General features: G+C 36.2%; 1 protein-coding gene across 6 annotated transcripts in view; it reads right to left on the reverse strand.

Moving 5' to 3' along the window:
- The window catches only part of LOC126756146 (putative polypeptide N-acetylgalactosaminyltransferase 9), a 524,546-nt gene that overhangs the window by 124,127 nt on the left and 377,226 nt on the right, over positions 1-23,193 (reverse strand). Inside the window, exon 1 of one of the 6 annotated variants that reach the window (XM_050468996.1) lies at positions 8,949-9,337. The exons of the other annotated variants lie outside the window; for them this stretch is intronic. The gene's annotated coding sequence lies outside the window, so the exon portion shown is untranslated. Of the gene's footprint in view, positions 1-8,948; positions 9,338-23,193 lie in introns of those variants that run through there. 6 annotated transcript variants of the gene reach the window in all.

The raw sequence follows: 23,193 nt of genomic DNA on the forward strand, positions 1-23,193 counted from the left end.
TTACAATAAATTTATTAACCTGCAACATTAACGCCGTTGTCACTTGCCACACAATTTTTAAATAACCGTACATAACATAGTAAAGAGCAAACGCAAAATATATTCAATAAAAAACTTTGCACCTTAATTAAATTATGCAACAACAGCCTTAACAGCTGTGACAGTATTGTTAAAGGATCAACTGTGATGTCGCTAGTTAAGAGTGTAATTAGTGAACTGAGTGCGACAGCCAAGGACAATAATACGGTTGACGCGAATGGCTGACCAGCATAATTGGACACTAAGTTATGCTTTCAATTAATGGTTGGCGGTCTGAAATGCGACGAACCGCAAGCAATTCAATAAATAAATTACAACGTGACCAGTAGTTGTTAAGGGGAGTTTTAAAATTACACAATACAATTAGTGAGAGGCATTTTAAGGTAATTTAAAATTATTGAAACAAAGAATTCGTGTCAAATTTTGTATTTTTAACCAAATTTCTTATGCCAAATCGTTGCGAATGTTGAAAAAGCTTACACTGATTCAGTTTTATTAAAAAACACAAGCCTACGAGTGGTACAAAGCCTTCGAAGAGGGTCGAGACATAGTTGAAAACATGCCTCCTTCTGGACGACTTTCAACTGATGAAAATTTAAAAAAAGTGTGAAGGATATGGTGCTTGAACATCGTTAAGCAAGTGTTGGAGAGATAGCAAGAGAGCCCGACATCTCTCGCAAGTCCGTTCGAATGATTTTGGTGGATATTTTGGGTATAAAAGGCGATCTGGCTCGACTAGTTCTGATAAAGCTGCATTATTTTCAAAGAGAGTACCGTAAACCGGTCTATCTCTCATTCATGGAGAGCATTATAACTGCCGATGAGACATGGATTTATGAGTTTGACATGCAAACAAGTCAACAATCATCGAAATGGAACTCATTTTCAGTCGATCGAAGAGATAAAACGAAATTCGCTGAAGGCCCTCGCAAAAAGTACTTATGAAAAGTGAGGCGTATTATTAAGTTCATGTAAGCTGAGGTTAATATTGGCTGGCAGTTGTAAGTTGGGTTAGATTAAAATATCGACCCTAAAGGGATCTCACTGGTACAGCCTGGAACTCCAGTCTCTTATATTACCTACAACTCCTATATAATAGATCAGAAGACCATTAAAAATTAACAAAACGCGTTGTGCCTTTTAAAATCTTATTGAGACATTTACGGTCCGGTTTGGTTATGTCTCTTAGTTCGCCGATGCTAAGACTGCCAAAATGTTTCATCTTCAGTCTTGTAAAGGTTGGACAATGGAGTAGAAAGTGTCTGGATGACCTTCCATATAACTTAAATAACTTGCGTCAGTCAAGATTATTTCCTGACCGCATGAAAGCCTGATGGATGTACTTTGCTAAGGGCACGTAGTTCGTAAGATGTTCTGCGTTCTACTCTAGGTCAAGAGGATCTTGCAGCCGCACAGGAGTGGGTAGTCGAAGAGCGCCTGCAAAGCGCACCTGAGGTCTATTGGTCCAGTGCTAGAATGCAAGATACAATGGAGATCCAAATCTTCAAATGGGTATCATTTCATTGTAGACATAAGAACATAATGTTATTAAAAGGAAACGCTCTCTCAATTTCTTTAAGATATCTTATATGTTGACCCGTATAAACCGGACTTAAAAATATTTATATTAGGTATATGGGATCTTATGCAAGCATTGACCCAATTTTTCCTGTTTTGGCTGACAACATAGGACGATCAAAATAATGTGACGAACCAAATTTAGTTCGTCGAGTAGTTCCTTAGATATAGGATTCCACCTAAAAGTGGGTGCTAGAAGAGCTTCCTCTCAGTAAGCTCGGTTAAAACAGCCTTAATGATTTGTGAGATAGGCGCACCAAACTTCTTCATTCTGTCCCATTTCAAACAAACAAAAGTGCTACGATGATACATCTTAAAAAAGTTTCTTCCACTAATCCATTTCTTTCCAAACTATCAAAAGCAGTTTTGGTGTTCTATTGATTGACAGCTAAAGAGTAAAAATTTCAAAAAATGAAATTATCGACCCAGTACTAATAAATTGCACCTTCGTTCGTTCGGTCGGTTCATTATCGCTGTTATATAACAGAGTTATGCTTATTTTCGGATAAGCTTTATTGGATCTTATGCGAAGTATGGCAACTCTTGGCAAGCTGTTTCAGAAGTACAGTCATATAAATGTGAGTAGATAATGAAATTCATCGAAATTTATAGAAAATATGACAGCACTTCATGCATAACCACCTCTTATCTTAAGCAGTGATAGCGACATAATTTTCCGTGCGGTTCTGAAGTCACCGCAGCCCTTATCCCGTCATTTTTCTGCTAAATAACGCTTCCGCTTAGTAAAATTTCGTTCGAAGTTAAATGGATTTCAATTTAGCTGGAAATAAGATATCTACCATTGATAATCAAAATTGCTATTAATTTCTCTTCGAACTTACGAAGGCGCTCCGATAAGTACCGAACCTCAACGCCAGGTCATGGCAGTATCAAATGAGAAATTGACTTTCATGTAGTACATTTTTATATTGTTGGAACTTCAGCCGAATCGAAACGGCAGTTTTGTTTTGACCTCATATGGGAGCGAGTGTGCCAGCGGATTTTAGAAAACATTAAAAAAACAGCAGTTGGTCTCATCCTGCTTGAAGTATTGTGCATAATAAAGCTATTCGGACCATGAGTGTCGCGATTGCTCACTACGGACAAAAAGTGCAACTGTCTTGGATGCTATTTTAGGTTAGCGCAATCCAAAAGAGTATTTGGATCATTTAGACACCGTCGACGAAACAGCGATTAACCGATCAAGTCATCAGATGCCAAAGGATTGTTGAAAAAATGGACTTTATTCGACAAACTTTCTCGGAAGAAAGCGCAGAAAGCGTCCCACGGTCGATAAGGTGTTTGCCACCGTTTTCTGTAATTTTTCTGAAGTGACTATTTTTTTATACCTGAACAGGATATACTAAATTTGCTAATTAGTTTCTACCATTGAGAAATAAACGGTGGAGACCGTTGAAATATATATATAAGTGATCGGCAGGGCGAACTGATTCAAATTTGTATGTTCACTCGAGCAAGTCCCTCAGTTTTTGAGATATCGATATGAAATTTTTCACTTCTTCTTTTATGCTCAAGAAACTGCTAATTTGTCGAAACTGTCGATATCGAACCACTATATCACATAGCTGTCATATAAACTGAACGATCGGAATCACGTTCTTGTATGGGAAACTTGTTTGTTTGACGAGATATCTCCACGCAAATCGGCTCTGATTATTGTCTAAAGCAATGATACAATATTCGAAGAAATTGTTCAGGTCGGATGACTGTAGCATATAGCTGCCATACAAAGTGAACTATCGGAATTAAGTACTTGTGCTGGAAACTTTTTTTATTTGTGAAGGGTATTACAAAAGAGAACTTTCTCAAGCTTTGAGGCAACCATTAATAAGTTTTTTCTTGTTTTTTTCAACTTAATTTGAGTCGTTGTTACTTTTTCAAAATTTAAAATATTTTTTGTAGTCTAAGTACATATCGCACCGCCCTCGTATATATCAAAGCATGGACTTTATCGTACCAAAACAGCAACAACACCAGTTTGTATAGCATTGTTCTTTGCGGTTTTGTGTTTTTACACGGTCAGCAAGTAAATAAATATTTATGTTCGTTGGCCATTAAAAGCCCAACCGATGGCCTTGTCGTTGCCACGTTTTTGCTGAAAATTGCGATGAGCAATCCGGCGTTGCTTTATGCTTTTGCAGTGGTGAGCAGCCAACACATAATTAACATATTTTATTATAATTATTGCTATTATTGTTGTTATTGTTGTGCATCATGCGTATCTTGTTGCCGGCGAATTGATTACATGCGCTATTGATGAAGTGCGCTGTTGTAAGGCAGCGCTAATAAACCAAGCGCAGCTGGAGTAAGTGCATATGTATGCTCGTGTATATGTAGATACGTAGATATAATATTTTATATTTACACTGTTGCTGCTGATGAATTGATTAATTATGCACACATCATTAATTATGCATGAATTGGCACGCACACTAGCGCCAGCGTGGATGTGTATGTAGTTGTGGCTGTGTGTGAGTCCTTTAGCGTTGCCCCTATTTAGCTATGTAGAGCCACTGTCTGTCGTCTAAAAATACTTATATACGGGTAGTAATAATAGTGTCGGTGGCAACAACAACAACATACAACATTTCCTCTGCATAAATCACAACTTTGCTTGAATCTGTGCGGCGGCAGCTGAGAAGGCAGCGACATGCCTCGATTGATGTTGCTACAACTAAGTGTTAATACATTGGCGCTGCTCTAAATTAAGTTCAGCAACAACAGCAATAACAATAACAACAATGTCGCATATAATTAATTTGTATTGCATGTAAATGCCCACCTATTCACAGCACGCCAACTCAATGTGTCCGTATATGTGTGTGTATGAAAATATATATGTTTGTGTATGAAAACATATGTGTGTGGATGTGTGTCTATGTGTTGTGCCAGCATAAGGACATACGCTTCAGTGATTAATTTGAATCGGACTGCCATCGATAGCGCCCAAAAATGAAATGAAAATATTTCATTGGATTTGGCGTTTTTGTACAACAACTAATAAGCAAGCAAACAAATTTTAGCGAAGCTTATTGTTGTTGTTTATTTGTGGGAAAATATTTAACTATAAAGCATACAAACAATTTTTGTAAAGTTTATTTTAGTTGTAGTTTTGTGGGTGAGCTTCAATATTCATATTCCAAAATTCGATGTAGAGCTTTAATAAATTTCGCAAACTAGCAGATAATTCTGAGCAGCGGAGTTGATTACTGTGACAGTGTTGTAGCTTAATGCAAAAATATACTCTCGAAAGCATCAAAATTAATATTAACTATATAATCTGTTCAGTACATTTGTACATATTGGTAGTCGAAAACTCTTTTCGTCAATAGATGTTGTTGCAGGCGTATATCTCCAGTGCTAATAGCAAAAAGTGGTCGACCAAAATGGTTCATATTTGTTTACTTATTCAGTAGTACAAATAAAAAAAATAACAAGTAAGGAAGGGCTAAGTTCGGGTGTCACCGAACATTTTATACTCTCGCAAGGTAAAGTGATAATCGAGATTTCATAATACGTCATTTACATATTTTTCAAATACCGTATTTTTGTAAAGTTTTATTCCGCTATCATCATTAGTTCCTAATGTTTATACTCGTATTATACAAAGAAGGCATCAGATGGAATTCAAAATAGCTTTATATTGGAAGAAGGCGTGGTTGTGAACCGATTTCACCCATATTTCGTACATGTCATCAGGGTGTTAAGAAAACATTATATACCGAATTTCATTGAAATCGGTCTAGTAGCTCCTGAGATATGGTTCTTGGTCCATAAGTGGGCGGCGCCACGCCCATATTCAATTTTTAAAAAAAGCCTGGGTGCAGCTTCCTTCTGCCACTTCTTCCGTAAAATTTAGTGTTTCTGACGTTTTTTGTTAGTCGGTTAACGCTCTTTTAGTGATTTTGAACATAACCTTTGTATGGGAGGTGGGCGTGGTTATTATCCGATTTCTTCCATTTTTGAACTGTATATGGAAATACCTGAAGAAAACGACTCTGTAGAGTTTGGTTGACATAGCTATAATAGTTTCCGAGATATGTACAAAAAACTTAGTAGGGGGCGGGGCCACGCCCACTTTTCCAAAAAAATTACTTCAAAATATGTCACTCCCTAATGCGATCCTTTGTGCCAAATTTCACTTTAATATCTTTATTTATGGATTAGTTATGACACTTTATAGGTTTTCGGTTTCCGCCATTTTGTGGGCGTGGCAGTGGGCCAATTTTGCCCATCTTCGAACTTAACCTTCCTATGGAGCCAAGGAATACATGTACCAAGTTTCATCATGATATCTCAATTTTTACTCAAGTTACAGCTTGCACGGACGGACGGACAGACAGACATCCGGATTTCGACTCTACTCGTCGCCCTCATCACTTTGGTATACATAACCCTATATCTGACTCTTTTAGTTTTAGGACTTACAAACAACCGTTATGTGAACAAAACTATAATACTCTCGTTAGCAACATTGTTGCGAGAGTATAAAAAAATAGTTGAAATTTGATTAGAAATACGAATCGACTACCCAATATTAAGCCATATGATAGTATATGTTTACTATGAATATAAAAGAAGTTTGTTTTTATTTTGAAAGCTACGTCACAGGCCCACGACTCGAGATAATGCGCTCACCAAGAGTTGCTTTCTATAAAGTGATTGTTTCGGAAGCTATTTGGCATATAAGGCAGACACTCGTTAGAATCAAAGATCGTCCACTTTAACATCCTACAATAAAAGCACGAAAAAAGTTATTAATAATGGCGCTATAGCGTTCCCCTTTGACTGTTATATTATGGCAGGCTTCTTTTTTGAAAAAATATGGTTCAAAGGGTCGCTCTGTCAATAGACCACACCACACAGTGAATCTTTGAGGATTTATCGGCGTCCCAACAATAGCTTGTGGATTGTTATCCCTTCAAAAATGACAATTTTGTTTATTATGAACCCAATCAACCTTAAGTGATATCTATCGCTGAACAAAATTTTCTTGTGAAAATCAGGTTCGGTGTCCTCTTCTTTTTGAAATGGCAAACTGTGCTTTCAAAAAGAACGATTCCGAAAAAATATTGCCTCATTAAAAAACACTCGTTTAAGTTGAAAGCCTTTACAAAATTCCAGAAGCTCCCTAGACTGCCATGCATTCTGAACTAACAACCGCGTAAGAACTATAGATTACCAATACATTACCAAGAAGGGTTTTATTCGTATGAGTGAAGTTGGACTAAGCGAAATTTCAGACAGGTACTCCTTATTGTATGAATTCTTTAACCTATTTCTGGCGGAAATAAGCTCGCAGTACGACGCATCGATATCATTGGTCTCAACAACCGAGCCGTTAGTTCTGCTTTCTCCAGGTTGGGCAAAGAACGGAAGCAAATGGGTCTGATTGTGAACGAGGGCAAGATGAAAAATCTCTTCTCCTCAAACAAACAGACACCACATTCGGGACTTGGCTATTGATAGTCATAACTTTGCAGTCGTAGATAATTTCGTCTATCTCGTAACACAGCAATATCAGCCTTGATATTCAACGCATAATCACTCTTGTCAACAGGTGCTACCACGGACTGAGTTGGCAATTGAAAAGTAAAGTCCTCTCTTGACGAACAAAGATCAAATTCTGTCTCTCATCATTCCCGTTCTGCTATATGGTGCAGAGGCAAGGACGATGACAACATCTGATGAGTTGGCGTTACAAGTTTTCTAGAAAAAGTTCTGCGGAAGATTCATGATCATTGACTAATTGGCAACGGCGAATATCGCAGTCGATGTAACGAGATATACTGTGACATTGACATAGTTTAGCAAATCGAGAGACAGCGACTACGTTGACTAGGTCATGTTGTTCAGGTAAAGGAGAACACACCAGTTTTGAAAGATTTCGATTCAGTACCCGCCACTGGAAGCAGAGGAAGAGGAAGACCTTCATTCTTTTGAAGAGATCAGGTGGAGAAGGACATAGCTGCGCTTGGTATCTCTAATTGTCGAGAAATAGCGAAAAGAAGAAGCAACTGGCGCTGTTGTTAACTCGGCTAACAATCGCGTAAGCGGTGTCTACGCCAGTAAAGAAGAAGAAAGACGCTGAAAACTCCCACAACCACCAAAAATTTTTCTTGTAAGCTCTTTTACTTTTGAAAGATTTAACTTCAACTTTGATAGTTTGGATAAACAGATTTATTCTGAAAATCGACCTTAGAAAGACTAAATAGCACAAAGTAATAGTTTCACAGAAAAAATTATTATTTAAAAGGCAGTAATAATCAGAAGATATAAAAATAAAAGTGGTACAGTAGGAAGTTTTTTCTAAAAATTAATAAAAATAATGTATACTAATATTTAAAACTTGATATTATAAACAAATATTTATAATAATACATATTTAAAATATGTAACTCAAACCACACATTTCTGGTAAACCCAGCTAACACCAAATACTTGATAAGAATTTTACTTGCGAATGAACCTACGACTGAACTAATGTGTTCTGAAGTGGATATAGAAGCTTGTATATATGAATATTAATGCGGCATGCCAAAAATATATATACAAAATATTTATAAGAGTTTAGTGATGATTTCCCCAGAGTGATAATTTCCTAAAATACTCGTTTAAGAAATGAAAAATTTATGAAATTAAAGCTTTCTGGAGATTTATATTTTTTCATAGTAAATTTTTTGATTTTTTTATGTTCCCAGTCGCTCTGAATAGACTCATCAGTGGCTACAAAAGCGCTCATTAAACCACTGTGGCCTACATTTAAGAGTGCAACGAATATATTGTGTTAAATATATTTCGTATTAATTAAAAATGTCATGAAAGCAAGTGGTAGCAGTTAAGTCTAGCCAAATACTTAAGGAAATTATTTTAAAAGCATCGTTAATTAATCAATTATTCTCGATTAGATAATTAAAAACTTTCCAGAGATTTATATCATGGCGCATTTCATGGTCAATTTTGTTTATAATAAGCAAATATATATCACAACCATAGAGAAAATATTTTTTTGTTGCCCTGGATATCTTAACAAAATTTAATTTTTCAAGTGTCTAGATTATTTATTCACAAGGGAACTGATAATATAAATTATCGTTATTTGTCTTTATATGCACACACTGGTGTGCAAAATTACTGTAACAACTAAATGCTGCAACAAACTATGTATTTGTCTGTTATCATGTTTTCTAGGCGTCTAGCTGGCATGACTTAGATAAAAAACGATAAATTGTATAAAAATTCTATCCAGAAAAATTTAATGAGAAATAAAAACTAAAACATAAATTTTATAACTTAAGTCAAGCACTTACAGGAAATTGCAAAAAAAATTAATAATTTATTATTATATCATTTTATTGTTGTTTTTTTTTTTTTTAGCAAAAATATTTCAACTTAATCCAACTTTTCACTTCTCTAACGCTATTAAAAACACATGGCAACGCTGCACCATTTAATTTTGTTTTCACACCACCTTAACAAAAATTCGGTTAAATTTCCTTTAATTTTTTTGTTTTCATAAATTTCCAATTCCTTTGTGATCCCGTCTATCACTCTGGCTTTGCTTCCGCTCACTTCGGCACGTGGCTTAACAGTCGCCAAATGGACTCGATAGAACTGCGCACATTTATTCGTTTAAGTTTCGCGTAACGTTTTTGTTTTAATTGTTTTTCTAGCCAAACTTCCGACGCCGCCGTCTAATAGCACTCAACTAACTCTTAGCAACTTTTTTCTCTGCAGCACAACTAACTAACTGGCTTGAAGACTGACTGAAATCGAGTAGCGTTGCAGTACAACTGATAAAAATACATACACAAGTGTGTAATGCGCTCGCGAACAGTTGTGAGCAATAAAAATGCAGTGAATTGCTGTATAGATGGAAATGGTTAGGTTTTCAAGAGTTTTGAATTACTTATTTAGAAGAAAATAGTCTTTCGGGATCGGTTCAGTATTATACGAGATTTATTTATTGGTCCGGGAACACTTAAATTCCGTACTTATTGGCTTCTTCAGTTCGGAAATATGTCAGGAAGCTTCGATGTGAATGATGCACCTCGCGTTGAAAAAGTCGATGTAATTGTGGAAAATATTGAACAGGAGCGTCACATAAGCAGCCATGATATCGCTAGCGAACTTAACATTCATTATCAAACGGTTTTGAACCATTTAAAAAAGGCTGGCTACAAATAGAAACCCGATGTTTAGCTACCACATGAATTGTCTGTAAAAAATTTAATGGACCGACTTAACATCTGCGATTCATTGCTGAAACGAAATGAAATCGAACCATTTCTGAAGCGAATGGTAACAGGAGACAAAAAGTGGATCAAATACGACAATAATGTGCGACAAAGATCATGGTCCAAGCGTGGTGAAGCTTAACAAATAGTCGCAAGGCCATGATTGACGTCTCGAAAAGTTATGCTGAGTGTGTGGTGGGATTGGAAAGGAATCATCCACTATGAGTAGCTCCAGGCTGGTCGAACGTTTAATTCTACATTTTACTGTCAACAACTGATGAGATTGAAGCAAGATATCGAAAAAAATGGCTAAAACTGCTCAACAGAAAGGGCTTCGTCTTCCATCAGAACAACGCTAGACCACGCACATCTTTGATGACTCGGCAAAATTTGGGAGAGCTTGGCTGGAAAGTTTTGATGCATCCACCATATAGCCCAGACCTTGCACCATCGGACTACCATTTGTTTCTGTCAATGCAGAAAAGTTGGCAATGTAATAAAGTTCGCTTCAAGAGAAGCCTGTGAAAATTACTTGTCGCAGTTTTTCGCCGTGAAACCAGAAAAGTTTCACACTGATGGAATAATGTCTCCAGCGGAAAAATGACAAAAAGTGGTCGACCAAAATGGTATTTTTGGATTCAGTAAAGTTAATTATAAATATAAAAAAAATAAGTTGAAGTTTGATTAGAAATACGAAAAGAATTTTTCGACTACCCGACTAATTAACAATGCGGGACAAGTGTACAAGAGATGTCTCTAAATAAGTACACGATTATTTTTTGATAAATTTCAAGCTGATATTTCTCAATTCCTCATACCTTTTCATTATTATCTAATTGTCAAGCTGTTCTAGAACTCTACTAGGCAGTAAAAGTTATATAAAACACAAATTTCCATTCAGCTAACTACTTTTTGAAGGTAATTTAAAATTTTTTTAGTATTCGATCCTTAAACCCAAATTCATATTTTTGCACACCACTGTCAAATCAGCGCTAATTTTCCAAAATTATGCTTTGAACTCCACTATCGCGCATAGACCATCAAAATATTTGCTAAACAAAAATTGTCGCTGCCAACTAATCAGTCACTCACTGCAATTTTGTTGCACACAACTGTAACGTTTCGAATACATTGTATGTGTAATAATTTGATAAAAGTGTCATATCAAAGCAAAATGTTTTGTCGCCGCTCTTTCGATGTATGAAACTTACATAAAGAGTGCTACAAGACTTCGCGTAGCGACGTGAGCGCAAATATAAGAGTTTGTAATCGCAGCGCCTTCTGGCAGCTCTTCTCGGAATCGAACCCACATATAGTACATATGTATTTCTGGAATTGCGGTAAATAATTTGTGCGCTTACTGATAAGCGAAAATTATTTATGTGCAGGCGAACATACTTTTCGGTCTACATACATATATCGATGTGGTTGCGGGTTTATCTGATATATACATATGTATATATATATGGTACACATATGTATGTATGTGTATTGTGTATATCTTTTAATTGGTATCGGTGGGGTGTCGTGGCTCTTGCTTTACTACTTTCAATATTTGCTTGGTTATTATTTCTTGTTTTTGTATTACATATTTTGAATTTTAGATTAGTATATATGTATGTATATACTTCTACAAACATAAACCTCTTTCACGCCTAGTTAAGATAAAAACGGTAACAAGTGGAAACGCTACATTTTTTATCTTCCAAATAAAAAAGCGAAGCAAGCTTTCGTTTTATCGGGAGCAAGCTACTGAGAACTTAAAAATAGTAAACAAGTGAGAAAAACTAGAGTCCAGATTAGACAATCTCGTCATTTCTAAAGAAATTCTTAAAAATATATTGACAATGAACTTCGGATTCCTTACTGGAACTTCTTGTACGACTCGTCCCGATAAAGCAGAATTTTTTCAAAAAGAAGTACCGTCTCAGGTCCCCACATTTATGGAGAACATTATAATAGCCTAAGAGACATTCGTTTATGAGTATGACATGCAAACAAGGCAACAATCATCGGAATGGAGGAAAAAAACGAGACAAAAAAAAAGCCCGCCAAAGTCGCTCAAAAAGGAAAGCGATGCCCATTGCTTTTTTTGACAGTCGTGGTTTGGTGCACTATCAATTTGTTTCAGAGGGATAGACGGTCAAAAAGACCGCCTCAAAACATCTGTCGAAAACGGCCGAAATTGTGAAAGAACAATTCATGAATTTTACAGGAAGATAATGTACCATCGCATCGAGCCACGATTGTGGCCGAATCAAAAGCCAAAAACGCAATGAATACCATCGATCAGCCACCGTATTCACCAGATTTGGCTCCGTGAGATTTTTTCTTGTTCCCCAAACTGAAATTGCTGCTCCATGAAACCGATTTTCAGTCAATTGAAGAGATAAAACAAAACTCGCTGAAGGACCTGAAGGCCATCCCAAAAATACCTATGAAAAGTGTTTCGACGACTAGAAAAATCGTTGGCATAACTGTATTACATGTGGTGAGGATCACTTTGAAGGCGACAAAATAAATATTGTTGGAAATAGTAATTAAATATTTTGCATTTTGTTCACAATTTCAGAGTGTCTCTTTGTCATAGCTGTTTGTTCAAATTTTTTACTAAGGAAACCTTCGATCGTTCTACAGGGCACCGTATTATTTCTACCTCTGATTCGTCTGGAGAGTTTCCTGCTTTGACCAACTTGTTTACCTTTTGCTGAGACCGGAAACTCAACTTACGGACAAGTGTAGTGGACTTGACAGTGAGCTTAAAGCATTTCTACATTTGTTTACCATGCTGGAATTAATCTTTGGCGACGACAAGGCTAGTAGTGCCACTTGTACTAATGATAAATGGTCGCACTCTGTATACATAGTCCCGTGGTTATTCGGTAGAACTTTGCAGGTTTTCTCTATGCCTAGTACTTCTGCTTCGAAGATGAAAGCTGAGTTTGGTAGACGTAAAGAGATATCAATATCCTCGAAGTATATGCGATTAACTACACCGCAGTCCATTTTGGACCCATCGGTACAAATTGAGATAGTATCCTCCTCCTATTCAAACTTTCCTCCATCCACATCTGTAGAGAATTCTAACTTGAATATAACTATTAAAATCCAACCTCTTCCAAGACAGTCTGATCTTCGAAGAGGATGGAGAACGCCTCGATGACATACCACGTCTAGGACAACATCAATTGATGACCAACACGTTAATAAAATATAGGAATTTGTACTTGAGAATCTACGATTAAAGACAACTTGGGCGTAGGAAAAGTGAAAGTATGATAGGTTCCAAAATCACTTTACGACTAACAGAATGTCTTGTTTCTATGCTTAGGCCCGGAAACAAACGATCAGTCGGCATAATATCGTAACAAAGGTGAGCCGAAGCTGAAGAAACCACGTCAAAACATGTCAAAAACTAAGGTTATCGGACAGGTTTCTTCGATTATTGAGGTGTGGCACTGCGTATTCCTTCCGATCGAGCAAACTGTGATCAGAAAATACTATTTGAATGTTTGGTGTCATTTGCGCGAAGCTATTCTTAAGAAGAGACCGGAATTATGGGCGAAAATTTTTGATTTTTGCACCACGATAATGCACCGTCGCATTTGCATTGATTCTTCGTGAGTATTTCGACAAATTTTCAACTAATTTCGTCCCGGAAATTGACTTTAACAACTGTTTCAACGATTGGAAAAAGACAGGCAGAAGTGCATAGGGCTTAGGGAAGGTCGACATAGATTTTAAAGAATAAATTATGAAGTCTTACTATTTTTAGTTCGTAGTAGAAAGAATATGTGGACAATTGCAGCGTCTTAAAAGGAAGTTTAATGCTTTCTCTACACAACAACAGCACCTCGAAACTGATATCATCATGAACACATATTTTGCAATTTTCTTTAATCAGATCCGAAAAGTGACCCTTCACATAATACAGTAGAGGCCCGCTAATCCGGACATGGCCTAATCCGGATTCCACTGTAATCCGGACAGGGTTAAAAAACTCAAAATTTCTATTATGTCCCTTGTAATCCGGACCGACATTCTCTATCCGTATTCTCTAATCCGGATCACATGTTTCTTATTCACTACATTCGCTTTTATGCTTTATTGGTTTAAGTTTTTTTTGTTTTTTGGAACATGTGTATTATTTGTTACAATAAACAAACAGAAATTTATAAATATTTTTTCATAATATATAGTTCTGATATGTCTTTGGTAATGCGGATTTCCTTATATTCCGGATAGGGGCCGGTTTTAATTGATCCGGATTAGCGGGCCTCTACTGTACATGTAAAAGAGTATATGAGGGTTCTAAGCCTGGTTCACAAGCTCTATATATTTACAAGGAACGCCAAAGTAAAAAGGAATTTTTGAATGTAGCGCCCCATGGTAGCGCCATCTATATGTCGACTGGTGCGTTAGAATGTCTTTATCGATTGTCCAGTGAAAATTTCATGACATTTCATAGATTGCCAACATTAAGTTTTGTTTTAAAATTGGTAAAACTTTTTCCGAATAAATCAAACAATTGATGAAACAAGTTTATGGCGATGATTACCTATCCCGTAGCAGAGTGTACGAGTGGTTTCAAAATTTTCAAAGTGGTCGTGAGGACATAAATGACGACCAACATGTGGGCCAATCAAAATCCGTGATCACCGGAAATTCCATCGAAACTATGCGTGAATTCATCAAAAATCAGTCGAAATCATCATTGAAATTCATGGAAATGGAAATGAACATATCCAAAACATCGGTTTATCACATTTTGACCGAACATTTGGGCTTAAGAAAGGTGTGTACACGATTTTTCCGCACAAATTGACTGACGACCAAAAATTGCTCAGAATCAAACATTCGAAAGACGATTATTTGACCAAAAATCACATTTTAACCATTAACCACTCCCCGTATTCACCTGATATGGCACCGTGCGACTTCTTTCTTTTCGGAAAAATGCATTTGCCCATGAAAGGAAAGCGCTATGCAGACGGCCATTCAAAGGGCTTGCACCGGCATACTGGCGGCCATACCGGCCAACGAGCTAAAACACTCGTTCGACATGCTTTTGGACCGTGCAAAAAGCTGTACTGAAGCAGAAGGAGACTATTTTAAATAAAATAAATTGATTTTGCCGAAAAAACCATTTGTTCTGTTTTTTTTTAAGTCCTGTTTACTTTGGAACACACCTTGTATATATCTGTAACTAGTAACTTATCAATGTTTTTAATGATTGTGAGTCGAAACTAGCTTTTCTTCAGTTTTTATTTAGGATATACAAGTAGTTGATGGAACGAAACGCTAAAACTGGCCTCGGATTCTGAAAAGTAAACGAAGACTTGCTTCTTGCTCGGTACTCATAAGTGTTGTAACTGATGCCTGAGACAGAAACCAACTCGAACAAACTAATTTTGTATTCTTGTGCAGTAACTTTTGTTCAAGAGCAAAATTTAAAGCTTCCTAGAGTTCGATATGATTAAAGACAATTTTTAGCACATTTGCAAAAGTGTTTTTTAGATAATAGGAAAATTGGAGGCTCTCAACTTTCAGCTGAAGTCTCTCAAATAAAATTTAAAATTAATGATTGCTGCGAGTCGGTTTAATCAGTCCGTTTATCTCGCCACTTATCTGTTCGCAAACCAGTTAGAAGCGCCCAAAGCTTCGCCTGTAGCGCAATAATAAAGTGAAACGGTATTTAATTAAATTCCACTAAATTTCCACTTAGCAAAGCTTTTAGCAATTTCTCCGCTGCCAATCAAGTCAGAATTACCGTCAATTAAAAGCAGCAAAGCGGCGAGACTAAAGCACCACCAAACATTAATTAGCAGCGAGCGCGACAGGAGAGCAGGTACTATGTTTTTTACAACAACAACCAGTGTGTAACTAACTACCATCGGTAGCCGCTTTACGAACATTAGTTTGCTGTTATACATACATATAACTAAATAAGTAGCATGTGACATGAGGCATGTTGCATGTTGCAAGTTCTAGCTAGTTGTAATTTTCTAACTAGAGGCATTCAAAGCAGCGTAACTGGTTAGAAATGAAGGAAAATAAAAGAAAAAGTCATATGAGAAGAAAATTGAAGAAAAGAAAAGCGTCTACGAAAAGTTGCAAGACAAAGTAATCAAGTGTCTGCGAAGCCGTTTCTTATGAAAACATTTATATGTAATATGTACATATAAAAGCGTGGCATTGTGAAAAGTCTGAGGAAAAATGGGAAGCTGTTGGAAATTCGCAGAAAAGAAAGCGTGGCAGTGCTACAAATTCCTAACTTGCAACAGCTAAGTGGCAGCTTTGTTGATGCTGTCTGCTATCGAATTGTTTTTATTTGTAAAGTCACTGTTGACATTTCGTTTAGCGTAAGCACAACAGTTGCTCCTCTTTTCCTTCATATATACACATAATACATATATGTCTGCGTGGCAACCATGCAACAAAAACCAACAATGCGAATTAAGAAAGCTATCAAGCAACAAAAATAAGCTGGCAGCTATTGCAGGCAACAAACAACGATAGACAGCAAACGGCAAAGGCAGACAGCTAATGTGGCAACTTTTAACGGCAGCAGCTGTCAACTTGCCGCAATCAAGACTCCAAACAACACAACAACAACAACAATGCAAACCGAATTGCCCAACAGCGACATCCTACGAAATCGGCGTACGGATCGATGCGCTGGCAAATAGTGTGGCGACTCATACACAGCTGCTAACCGTCTATGTTGTTGCTGCTATGTTTGTGGTGTACTTGCAACAACCAGCCACTTGCCACACTAGTTGGCGATTTTTCAGTTTTATTTAGGAGAAAATCATAGCAACCATAAATGTTGAAAGAGAAGATGCAGCGGCTGATATAGACATACACATCATAAACTCTTAGAGCTCTTGTGTTGGCATAGCGTACGCGTGAAGCTTAAGCGTGTATCGTAGAAATTGATTTCAAAGAAATTGGCGAAATTCACAGCTAAGCCAATGCATGCCTTTCTCAATTGTTGCTAAAGTATTTTCTCGCTTTGCCGGCGGTCACTTTTGCTTGTGGAATCTTCGTCGGCTTTGATCCGAAAGTCAAAGAGCGTGCCATAGCGAACCGTGACTCTGTGCTTTCATGTTAGAAACACACTAACAAGTAATAAAATGTTTGCATATGAATACGAAGCAATATGATTACCCAGCGGTAATATTTTTTTGAGAACCCAGTTCAAGAAACTATAAATTCTCAAAGCGAAACCAAATGTCTAAAGAACAGAGGAGGAAAGATGTCTATAGATTATAGGAAGCATTTTCAAGCCTTGGCTTAGGAGCCAACGTGGACTTGAAATCCGAACTTAACAGTCCAAAACATTCCTGTGTATACCTTAGTAACAGTGGAAATTTTGATGTTGGTGCCGTTTATAATGGTTGCAAGTATCCTTCAAATTATAACGCCCACCTCCCTGTCGAAGTTTCATATAGTTTAAAGTATTTCGGTCTGAAGCTCGCGACGAAGTTTTCGGGAATTTTACTTGGAACGCAATGTCCATCTTGGTATCGAAGTTTTGTTTTATTGTATTAGAGTCTGAAGCCCGCGACGTAGTTCTCGTGAATGTTACTTGGGCAGTTGAAGTAGGTTCGGACAAATTTTACAATAAATAATATTCAAATATCGTGTTGATAAGCTTAGAAGGACGGTTCCCTAAGTCGCATGGACGTTACAGCAGATTCGATAATTGGAGCAACCATTTATCAGTTTCACACCTTGATTACTCAATTGGATATGCATCCGCACAGTACATTACAGTGCGCACCAAAGACGCCATTGCTGCTGTGGAGCAGAGTGTCGAAAAGGACCGGAATGAGTTCATCCGCCTTATGGAAGATTTTGTGGTAAAATTTTTGTTTGCGAGCTCGCAAAGTCCAACTCATGCACGAATTAAAGCCGTACGACCATGAATTGAACGGTATACATAGAGACAGATACCAATTTTTACAGAAAATCTGGGACTAAAACACGAATCTTCGCCAGTTGCCGCTATGCTTTGTGAGGTCACGTCAGTTGTACATACTAAGTTCAGACAGGTCGCTAGGGGAATTATGAGAGGCTTAGAGCGATCTGCTTCTCAATTGTCTACCGAACCCACAGTAGCATCTCAAGACTATTCCGGGCTTGATCTTCAGGCTTAGATTATTGATGGAATTTATGATGGTTCTAAGATATATAATGTATATAATATAAGTCCCCAACTTTTTAAAATTTATAGCTACCAACAGTGAGGCAGTTCCCTGGACGAGAGATAGGTTTGCATGTGGCCTCCAGATACTTTTCCTGACCTCGCTCACTACAAGACGAACTCTCTTTCGTTTTTCTTCCGAGGCTTGAAAATACTGCGTAGACGGAACTTTTGGTATGGCCTACGATGTCAAGATCATCAGTAGCATTGTACTTTTAGAGCAGACAGAGCTAAAACGAGCGAGAATCGCCCTGTCTAAAACATCGTTTGCTATCGAACGGTTCGGTGAGGTTCTTTCCGATTTTAACGGGGCTGATATTTGCGCTCATTCTGCATAGCCCTATGAGTTTGGCAGAAATTTCTTTTCATTTTTCTTTAATAGAGAAAATTTTCACGTTTGGAGTAATGGTTATTCTCTAGACATTGCTCAGGCGCCGTTATATCTTTAAGTCTCTGTTTGCTGTAGCTCTATGGGCAGAGGGAATCATTGGTTCATATTTCTACAAAAATTAAGCGGGTTATAATATTGTGGGACTGTGGCTTGGCCTCCAAGGTAGTGCTATCTTTTGTGGAGTTATGGAAAGCCGCTAGTCTGAGCCGATAAGCCCGAGTCGATTGACGCCTTCGAAGAGAATGATCGGCTCGTGCTGACATACGGCTCCAATTGTTGCAAAAAGTGGTCGAAAATTGGGCCCGTCGGCTGGAATTTATTCTATTTTAACTGTGACTCATTTCATTTATGAAAGCTGAGGTGTCTTGTCATTGGGATCTGGTAAACCTACAAGAAACAGATCTTTTAACGAAAAGATGTTCTTTAACAGCTTTTCTGTATGCAAGAATTTACTTATGCTAACTATTACCTCATTGATCTGAAATTCATCAGTCTTGGGTGAGTCTACAAGCAATCTCGTAATTCAGCTTGTCATCTATATAAACCCGTATACTCGCTATATATGGTCACTTTCGCGATTAACGCCACCAGCATGCATACTAACACCAAACACCATGAAAAAAAAGAAAATCTCTACATGTACGAAGCGCTGCTCTCCTCTTCCAATTGCAAATCAAAGTGTAGGAAATTAAGTGAAATTAGTAGATAGCCAAGAGCGTTAAACAGTCAGCCGCCTGAAGCTGGCAAATAATCATAAAACGTGTCGACCGTGAAATTTTTAATCAAAGCTTGGCGCATAACACACTTGCCACCGTCTATATTTACCCATACATATACACATACACACGCTCGTAAGTAGCACAGAGTGCAATTACGGCAATAAATGCTTCAGCGCATCTCCGAAGAAAAATGATGTTGGGAAATTAAAAGAAAATTTGCGAAAGCGAAATGTGCACATCCCGCATGAGAGCACGGTTGGCCTGGATAAGTTTAGTGTGTGAATTCGAATTGCATTAGGAAATGATGATTGCGAATAATTTGTGATATCAGTAGTTATAAAAGTGGGTATTTAGCGCATACATAAATAACGAATGCTAGTCGCAACAATTCGATATTCAAATTAGAATTAGAAAGGCTTAGAGGAATTGAAATTTGCTCAGTAAAACTTTTAATCGATAGTTTTTTCTAATATTTTTGGCAGTAACTTTCTAAGATACATGTTCTGCCGGATATTTTTGTATTATTTCATATATTTCTAATAATAATTGTAAATATATATCTCAATATGGAATTATTTAAATAATAATGTTTGGAAAAATCTTAACTTTCTTCAAAAAATATTTCAATATTTATTTAGCGAGTTTTTTTTTTAATTTTCATATTGCTGAATCAGGTGGCAACCCTCCTCCAAAATATTTTCTAAAAATTTTAGTTTTTGTTTATATTTCATTCTTTTTATAAGATTAATTTTATTGCAAAAATATTTGAACAGGTGGCAACCCTCTTGAAAATTATATTTTTTTCTAAGTTTATTTTAAGGTGTTCATATTGTAATGTTTTCATTTTATTAAATTTTCGCATTGCGCATTTCAAGCAGGTGGCAACTCTGCTCAAAAGAATTTATTTTGTTAAGTCAAGTTTAGATTATTTTATTTTTTTCATAACATTTTGTTTTTCTTATTAGTTAATTTATATTTGATTTTTGTTATTAATTTATATTAAATAGAACAGCTGGCAGCCCTATTTAAAAATAAATGTGTTTTGATATTTATTTTCTAAGTTTTCTAAAGATCTATATACAGTAGTGTTTCCATCTTATTCAATTTTTTCTTTTTGAATTTCAACAGGTGGCAACCCTACTCAAAAGAATTTCTTCAAGTTAGGTCAAGTCTATATTATCTTACTTTCTTGTCAAATTTTGTTTAATTAATTTTTTTATTTATATTTGATTTCGGTTATTAATTTATATTAAATTGAACAGCTGGCAACCCTATTTAAAAATATATTTTGATACTTATTTTCTAAGTTTTTTAAAGATCTACATACAGTAGTGTTTCCATCTCATTTAATTATTTCTTTTTGAATTTCAACAGGTGGCAACCCTACTCAAAAGATTTTCTTCAAGTTAAGTAAGGTTTATATTATCATACTTTCTTGTCAAATTTTGTTTTGTTAATTTGTTCATTTATATTTCATTTTCTTATTAATTTATATTGAATTGAACAGCTGGCAACCTTATTTAAAAATAAATAGTTTGATATTTATTTTCTAATTTTTTCTAAGGGTTCATATTGCAGTGTTTTTAGCTTACGAAATTTTCGCTTTACGCATTTGAACCAGGTGGCAACCCTTCTGAGAAGAGTTTCTCCAAATTATAAACTTTTAATTTTCATAATATATTTTTTTTTCTTTTTTCAATTTTTGTTTTTTCTTTTATTAATATTTCAGTCTTGTTATAAGTTTAATCTTATTGTAAAAAGTTTAAATAGGTGGCAATCCTCTTTAAAAATATACTTTGATATTTATTTTTTCTACGGGTCTTATTATTATACTAATTTCATATCACCAAATTTTGTATATTCAAGGGTTGCCACCTGACTTTTCTCAAAAAAAATTTCTCCAAATATATTCTCTCAATTTGCAATATTTTATTTTCCTTTTGTTAATTTTCGTCTTGTTTATTTATGTTTCATTATTTTTGTCGATATAATTTTATTATAAAAAGTTTAAACAGGTGGCAACCCTCTTCAAAAATATTTTTTGAAAAATTTTTTAAGGTCTTAGAATTGTAGTGTTTTAACTTCATTAAATTTTCGCTATAGAAATTTCAATGGTTGCCACCTAACTCTTTTCAAAATAAAGTATCCAAATATATTATACTTCAAATTTGCATTATTTTTTCTTTTACTCTATTTTTCTTTTGTTTAAATTAAATAAATTTTATTTATAAATTAAATTGACGAAATTAAATTAAATAGGTGGCAACTCTAATCATCTACTAACTATTAACACAAACCACTTGAGTTCATAGTTTGTTTATTTTATAAAAATTTTCAAATTAAAATTTACAACTAAGTGGCAACGCTCTATCTTTTCAGCGACAACTATTCGCATTTTATACTGAACCATCAAAAAATAATTACGCAAATATTTATGTACGTATTTAAAGCCCATCAATTCTCCCAAATAAATGGCTGTCCTGCCTCTACTAATTTTCAATATCAAATTGCAGCTCTCGCGGCTGTCACGCATCGATTACAATGTATCCGGCAAGTGACCGTTAATTGTCAAACTTGTTGGGCAAGTTGAAATAAATACCATTTTCGCATTGAAGAGAGTAGTTTCACCGTCTTGCTGGGAGAAAAAAAAACAAATATTTATGCGCCAACTGCACCGTTACGCCAACAAACATATTATGGCCTGGCTGCAGTGCGACTAAAACGAACGAATGCCCGACTAACATGTCGATGGCAAGTCAATGACGTCTTCAGTGGCAAGATGCCCTCGAACGGCGCAATCAACTTGGTGGCGAGCATCAGCGCCTGGCTGCCTGCCTGCCTTGTTTGGTGGCAATCAAAAGCCGTTAACTCTATCACTGCTTTGCTAGCGGTCAACATAACGGTAGCAGTGGAAATAATTACAACGACAGCTTGCGACTGGCTGGGAACGGGATGTGCAATTATATATTTATTTTTATATTTGTGTGTATGTATATATGAGTATGCATGTATGTCTGTGAGTGTCTCTTTTTCAACATATAATTACAGTATAAATGAATTCATTTGGAAAACTAACCGTTTAGGCTTTTGAATGAATGCCGAAAGGTGAAATTTCATGGGAAACAATTTTCAGCAGAAAATAATGAAATTTATAATTGAAAGTTTTCATTTTGATTTTGCGAAAGCATGTTCAAAATCCAAGCAAATTTTTTGCCACTGACTAAATTAGCGCCATATGCTCTCTTATGGTTGCCAAACCAAATCTCCAATCTCACAAAAATCACGCTTAATCTTCTGGTAATGTAGTTCAGAAAAGCTTGCCACAATATCCTGGCTGTCGGAGGAAGTCATTTGCATACATACAAACACGCACATATACATATATGTATATACAAACATACATGTAAAGATATATATACTCACACACATACATATACACTCGCAAGCTGCACTAACGGTTTATTAGATCAGCTGTAAGTTGTACGAAAATGAGTTTGTGTGTATATGAGTACACATATATATGTCTGTATATTTTATGTATGTAGTTGTACTTGCGTGTATAACGGCACATTAGCAGCGGAAATTGCGTTGATGTTGTTGATGACGACGTTGATAACAGGCGCCATCTGCGGAAACAGCGACCATAATAACGGCATGTATATATTTTGTATATGTGTATGTATATACCAATACACACACATATATAGTTATATGGATATCAATTAGTTCTAATGTTAGCATCAATCTCGGCTGCGCAGCTGCCATCATTTACCGCAACATTTGTGCTCTGATTGATGTGTTGCAGTGTATTGTGATTACCGGTGATTAGACATTTCTTTGTAGAGTAATTATGGTACATTTTGGCAGCTCACAGAAAATGCCTGTACGCCCTGGTAATAACTTCAAGAGACATCAAATTATACTCACTAAGGTTAGATAAGCTTTATTGGCAGAAAATATCGGCTATTTCGGTTGCAAGCTTCAGGGATGAAGTCTTGA

The sequence above is a fragment of the Bactrocera neohumeralis genome, chromosome 4 (assembly GCF_024586455.1).
Source record: "Bactrocera neohumeralis isolate Rockhampton chromosome 4, APGP_CSIRO_Bneo_wtdbg2-racon-allhic-juicebox.fasta_v2, whole genome shotgun sequence".
NCBI lineage: Eukaryota > Metazoa > Arthropoda > Insecta > Diptera > Tephritidae > Bactrocera > Bactrocera neohumeralis.